The sequence below is a fragment of the Kryptolebias marmoratus genome, linkage group LG4, assembly GCF_001649575.2.
Source record: "Kryptolebias marmoratus isolate JLee-2015 linkage group LG4, ASM164957v2, whole genome shotgun sequence".
In the NCBI taxonomy this organism is placed as follows: domain Eukaryota; kingdom Metazoa; phylum Chordata; class Actinopteri; order Cyprinodontiformes; family Rivulidae; genus Kryptolebias; species Kryptolebias marmoratus.
In genome coordinates this window covers 29,502,672-29,508,887 of record NC_051433.1, presented here as the reverse complement: position 1 = coordinate 29,508,887, position 6,216 = coordinate 29,502,672, and the positions used below count along the sequence as shown (strand labels likewise).

The 6,216-nt window shown below is 38.6% G+C and overlaps 1 long non-coding RNA gene across 1 annotated transcript; it reads right to left on the bottom strand.

Moving 5' to 3' along the window:
• Nucleotides 1–2,823: 2,823 nt before the first annotated feature.
• On the bottom strand, nucleotides 2,824–6,128 carry LOC119616946. Its single transcript, XR_005233047.1, has 3 exons — nucleotides 4,363–6,128; nucleotides 4,001–4,139; nucleotides 2,824–3,932 (listed from the first exon to the last, which is right to left on the bottom strand). It is a non-coding gene; the product is annotated as an uncharacterized LOC119616946 (long non-coding RNA).
• Nucleotides 6,129–6,216: the final 88 nt, after the last annotated feature.

The window sequence follows — 6,216 nt, the reverse complement described above, 5'->3', positions numbered from 1 at the left end:
AACAACAGTCAGGACCCATCCCCCCACACGTAGGCAGAGGGAGGCTACCCTCTCGTTCACCGGGGTAAACCCCAACGTACAGGCACCAAGATGAGGGGCAACAAGTATGCCCACTCCTGCTCGGCACCTCTCACCGGGGACAACTCCAGAGTGAAAGAGTGTCCAACCCCTCTCAAGGAGACTGGTTCCAGAGCCAGAGCTGTGCGTTGAGGTGAGCCCGACTATTTCTAGCCGGAACCTCTAACCTCTGGTGTGTGAGGAACTAAAACTCCAAACACACAAAAAACAATGTATTTGCTTCATGTGAGTTTAAAGTGACTCCATAATGCAAGTTTTAAATTATAAATGTAGCATTTGATGATCCATAGTTTTTTAAAGTGTAAAATAAATTTTAAGAATTTAAACATCACAATCTTTATATGTGACATGCTTTTATTGAATCTTTACAAAATGTTGAATTTTTGAAACTGACTGTATTTTATTTTTGTTTGTTTACTGAAGTGTAATTATTTACACTCTTATTTAAAAGTTGAGAAACATAACAGGTTTTTGTTCAGTTGCTCCTCTGACTTCAGTCACTGTGACTCTCAAGCACAATAATAAACAGCAGACTGTTCATCTGCAGATACACCTGCTGTCTGCCGTTGTCTCTGGAGATGGGGAACCGGCCTTGGACTGACTGAGAATAATGTTTTGCTACTATCATATCTGACATAAGCAAGCCCCTCCAGTCCTTTTCCTTCAGCCTGTCTGACCCAGTGCACGCTGCGATCACTGAATGTGTATCCAGAACCTGTACAGGTCAGTTTTTTGATGATCCCTGACTCAGACCGAGTCAGAGTCTGACCACAAACACCAGTCAAGACAAGAAGTTCAATCTTACCTTACATGCATTAAACTCAATTCAAAATATTTAAAAAAAAAATTGAAACTTTTCTGTTTACCTGTCAAAAAGACAGCTAAAAGCAGCAGCCCTGTCCTGTAGTCCATCATGTAAACTGTGTTCACTGCTCTCTGTCTTCATCTGCTGCCAGACAAGAACAGAAACACATTCAGTGTTTGCATTGACTCTTCATGAGGGGAAAAAGGAAAAAACGAGTTAGGTATTTTTAGATACAACTGACAATAGGCTGAACAAAAAAGAACAACAATTTAACAATTTCTGAGTTTTTTCACCGAGTGAAAATGTGCCTTTCATTTAGGACAACATGCAAACTATTACTGAACCTGAGTGTGAGTGTGAGCGGTTGTTGTTTGTCTCGTTGGACTTGCAACCTGTCCAGGCTGTACCCCACCTCCCGCACAGTGACTGCTGGAGAAAGGCACCAGAAAGGAAATTAATGGATTATACTATTGTCACTGTTTTAGCTGAAAAATCTACTTGGCTTCTTTTTCTTTCTTTTTCAAATCAGTTTGATACATATTGATCAAAACTCATTACTGTTCTGTTGTTCTTCAAGTCCTCTTTAAGAAGTCTCAGCTTCCTGTTTAGTCTCTACACCACCACCAGCCTGTCACATAACACAATTTGTTTCCATTTTTAGTTGAAACTATAACAACACAGTTTGACAGAAAGGAAACTTGTGGTTTTTCATTCTACCTCACTACTTTTTAGTGTCTAAATTAATAAAACAATTGAATATAAGTTAAATTTAAACCTTAAATTACTTTATTAACATGCATTTACAGTAAAACATATATCACTGGGATCTCAGTTTTTGTGCAGCTGCTCCTCTGTCTTCTTCTGTTTTCACAGAAGTAAACAGCAGAATCTTCAGCTGTCAGGCTCCTGATCTCCAGGTACTGAGTGCTGCTGGGGACATTTTCAGTCAACACAAAACGACTTTGAAAGGAACTGCCATCGCGAGCAGCGTTTCGACCAGCGTTCATTTCCCCGACCTGGTCTCTGACGGATCCAGTGAATGTAGTGGTCTGTCATTTTAAAACCAGATGAGACACAAGACATCTTCACTGTCTCTCCTGGTCTTTTTACTACAGATGAAGACTGATCCAGTCTGATCTCACTCCAAACTTTACGGTGATCATCTAACTAAATTATATATTGTAAGAATGAACTGAACAAACTAAAATTCTCACCATGTATACAGATAACAAAAAATAAACTGCACATGATCATTTTTTTTTATTCTATGATAACAGCAGATATTCCGTGCTGTTAGATTTTATGCCAAATACATAAAAATCCCTGTCGGTGTTCTGTCATAAACTCTACAAGAACTCACTGATGATGTGGTTTTCTGAGAAGTGAAGTGAAATTTATTTATATAGCACTTTTCAGCTAAAAAGTGATTCAAAGTGCTTTGAGAGGAAGAGTTTGCATAGATCAGGGGTGTCAAACCCAGTGACACAAGGGGGCCAAAATGAAAAATTACATGATCAATATTTATTAAAAATTACATAAATTAACCTTGGTTTTAGATGTATTATGTCAAATCATTCATATAGAAATGTCAATGACCTTCTCCCAGTTACAGATTATACAGAATTTAGAGCAAACAGACTTTAATGAACACAGACAAATAGATCAAATTTCAAAAAGCTCATCATTAGCAGTCATTTCTTACGCCTCACTCAGCTTTTAAATGAATTTTTAAACATTAAAACAGATTTTTTTTAAAAGCCATCAACAAAAACCTGATCATACAGAAATTAAAACTATATATTGTTGGCCTCTAAGTCACTGTCAAGAGAAAACTTCACTAATTAGGCTCAGTTTTTTTAAAGCAAAATAAGAATCAGAGACTTGATCTGTCCCAGACTAGAGGGCCGGATGAAATGTTACAGAGGGCCGGATCTGGCCCGCGGGACTTGAGTTTGACATGTGTGGCGTAGACCCTCCCCTTTTCATGAGCTGAGAAACTTTGTAAAGTAAAAATAATTGTATAATATTTCTGAACAAACCTTTTTATTCTGGTTTCAAAACAGTTGTCTTAAACTTGTGCTCTGCAAGTATGTGTGCCTGAAAAGACAAGACCTTTGTCATAGGGGTATAGTTTATTCCTTTGATACATAAATTGTAAAACTCATTTCCACACACAAAAATCAAAAGAATTAAAGAAACTGAAGGTATTGTTTGACAAATACTTGAATAAATTACCTGTCTTAAATGAGAAAGTAGCACTTTGTCAAAGGTAAACAAACCCATCAGCCTATAAAACTTTTTTATATATATATATTGAAATCTTTAGTGTTTCTCTAAAGTTTGTTTGAGACTTTTTGATTTTTATATATTTGTGCTTTTTCTGAAAAGCAATGATATTCTATCATGACTAATTTAAAATGATAAAATGTGGACTTAAATAGGAAACTCTGATTGTCACCTTTTCAAACAGCACAGCTAGAAGAGATACAGAAATGATTGCTTCTGTAAAACATTACTTCTGTAACCACTTCTGTCAGCCCGCCCCAGGGCAGCTGTGGCTACAATGTAGCTTACCTCCATCAGTGTGTGAATGTGGGGATGAATGGGTGAATGATTGTAGTGTAAAGCGCTTTGGGGTCCTTGGACTAGATAAAGCGCTATATACAAGTGCAAGCCATTTACCATTTTACCATTTACTTTCATTACAAGTTTTTAGACAGTCCATCACGCTGAGCTATTCTCTGTCTCTGTCTCTGTCGTCCTCTCTGCAGCTTGATAGGTAAAACCAGAAAACGGGATGCAGGGACTCCTCCTCACAGGAAGGAGACATGGATTCGTTTTGTTCCTGCCATGCTTCGCTGCCTCTGTCAGAGATCAGTGTTATTCAGTTTTTGTGCAGCGTTCTTGGCTCTTGTATCACTGTGGTTCTCGAGCACAATAATAAACTGCAGAGTCGTCCTGTTTGAGACTTTTCACAGACAGATACACAACATTTTAGGATGTGTCTTTGGTGATAGAAAACTGGCCCTGGAGACCTGACCCCGAGCAGCTGAAAGAATCACAGCAGACATCAGAAGGAGCTTTTCGTTTCCTCACACGGATCCAGACTTCACTCACCCGAAAGAAGAACCAAGAGGAAGAAACTTTGTGCAGCTACCATGGTGACGTCTGAGACTGTGAGAGTAAATGTTAGTTTGATGGATCCATAAAGCCCAAGCAGAAAGGGTGGACACTGTTGATTTCCATATTTGTCTCTCTGAAAGTTAAGAAACAAAACAAAATGAAGTCAGACAAAAAGAGAGCACAGCATCATTGAATGAAACAATAAAATAAAAAATAAAGAGAGATTTCTTTCTCTGAAATAACTGTTATCTTGTTCAACAATAACAAAACAATTTTCAATTATTATTTGTTCAAAGGCTTTTTTTTCAATGTTTCAGAGCTTTGAGGTTTTTGGTTTGTGTCACTGTGGCACAAACCAGCAGCAGAGTCTTCAGGCTGCATCTTCTCTCCAGTTAGAGTCACTGTGTTGCTGAACTTGTTTTTGAGAGAATCTTAGTAGTAAGTTGTAGATCCGATCCACTCCAGACCTTTCCCTGCAGGCTGTGTAGTAGCTGCTCACAGTATAAGAGACCTGACAGCTGATGGTCAGTCGCCGTCTTAGACGCTGGCTGAGTCAGCTTTTCACACTTCACATCTGATAAAAAAGAACATGTTACTAATAATCAAGACATAATGAAAAAAATAACCTGCTGCCTGTGATAATTCTGAAGAAACTCCCCTCCAGCTGTTAAAAGCAGGAACAGAGCTGCAGAAAACATGAAACAGACATCCTGACAACTCAGCTCCATACTGATGGGATATTTTTATAGCAGGTAGGAGGAGCCCAAGTTTGTCTAAAATCAAATTAACAATGTAACAGGGTAACAAGACTTAACAGAAAAGTTAAAGCCAGACAGCATGTTTGGAAATTATCTTACAGATACATAAATTTTGATTGTTGATTAGATGACAGCATTTTAATAAAACTGCAAGCAGTGAGGAAAAAGATGAAAAGTGTGACTTCATGTGACTTCCTAAAGCAAATTTTGTTTTGTCCCAGTGAATAAACCATATGTTTAAAGCTGCCCTGAAGCTAAAGAATGATCCCTGGATTCCTGTTAACAGCTAATGCTGCAAAACTGTTTCTTCAACAAACAGAAGTGGTCTTACAGCTCCTCCTCTGGTGGCTTCCTGCAACAAGTGTTCAGCTTCAGAGTACCTTTCTGCTCAGACAGTAAAAAGCACAACTTTAGTATAAATATTCTCTACATTTAAAGCCTCTCACTTTGTTGGAAAGGTCTGAAGTAAAATAACTTGTTCTCCTTGTTCGCCTCATGACAAATTGTAATTTTTAAAGTAACAAAAATCCGAGGCTCACTGCTGTGTTCACTGTTTACAGCTCTGTGTCTTCATCTGCAATTCAGTGAAAATGTTCCTATTGTTTCCATAAATTTGAGTTGTCATCTAGTCTCCCAACAGTTGCTGTCCATTGAGATCATCTGTGTTGTGTTTGTTGTGTGCTTTGGGCGTCATTTACATAATATTACTGTTTTGTTTAAAATATTCTACAAACAACAGATTATGTGGGTTTGTATTAAATTTATCTTAAATAATCTTGAATCTAATGTCTGCAATATGTTGTTGATTCATCATTGTGAAAAATAAACACTCTTGTGATGAATTTATTAGACATTATTACAGGTTCTTGCAGAGCAGAGGAAACCCAGATGTGACTGAGGTCACAGAGTTGTTTGTTGTCTGTGGAGGTTTTTGTTCAGCTGCTCCTCTGACTTCAGTCACTGTGACTCTCGAGCACAATAATAAACAGCAGACTGTTCATCTGCAGATACACCTGCTGTCTGCCGTTGTCTCTGGAGATGGGGAACCGGCCTTGGACTGACTGGGAGTAGAGGATGTTCTAACTGCGATCCACTCCAGGCCATCCAGTCGCTGCTGAATGTGAACCCAGAGGCTGTACGGGTCAGTTTGTGGGATTCTCCAGGTCTTTTAACCACTAATTTAGGTTCTGTCAGAGTCTGACCATCAACACCTGTAAAACTTCAGTAAATGAAGCTGAAATCTTGGTGAGATTGTCATGAAGCGTAGAGACAGAGGTGAACCCAGAACGCAGACTCAGAGCTGAAGAAACTAATTTATTAACTAAAGAAAACCATTAAAACAAAAGGGCTGACGTGGCAGCAAAACTAACAAAGACTAAATCCAAAAAAAACGAGAGAACAGGGCATGGCAAGGAGCAAGACACAAGGAGACCAAAACGGAATGATCCAGTG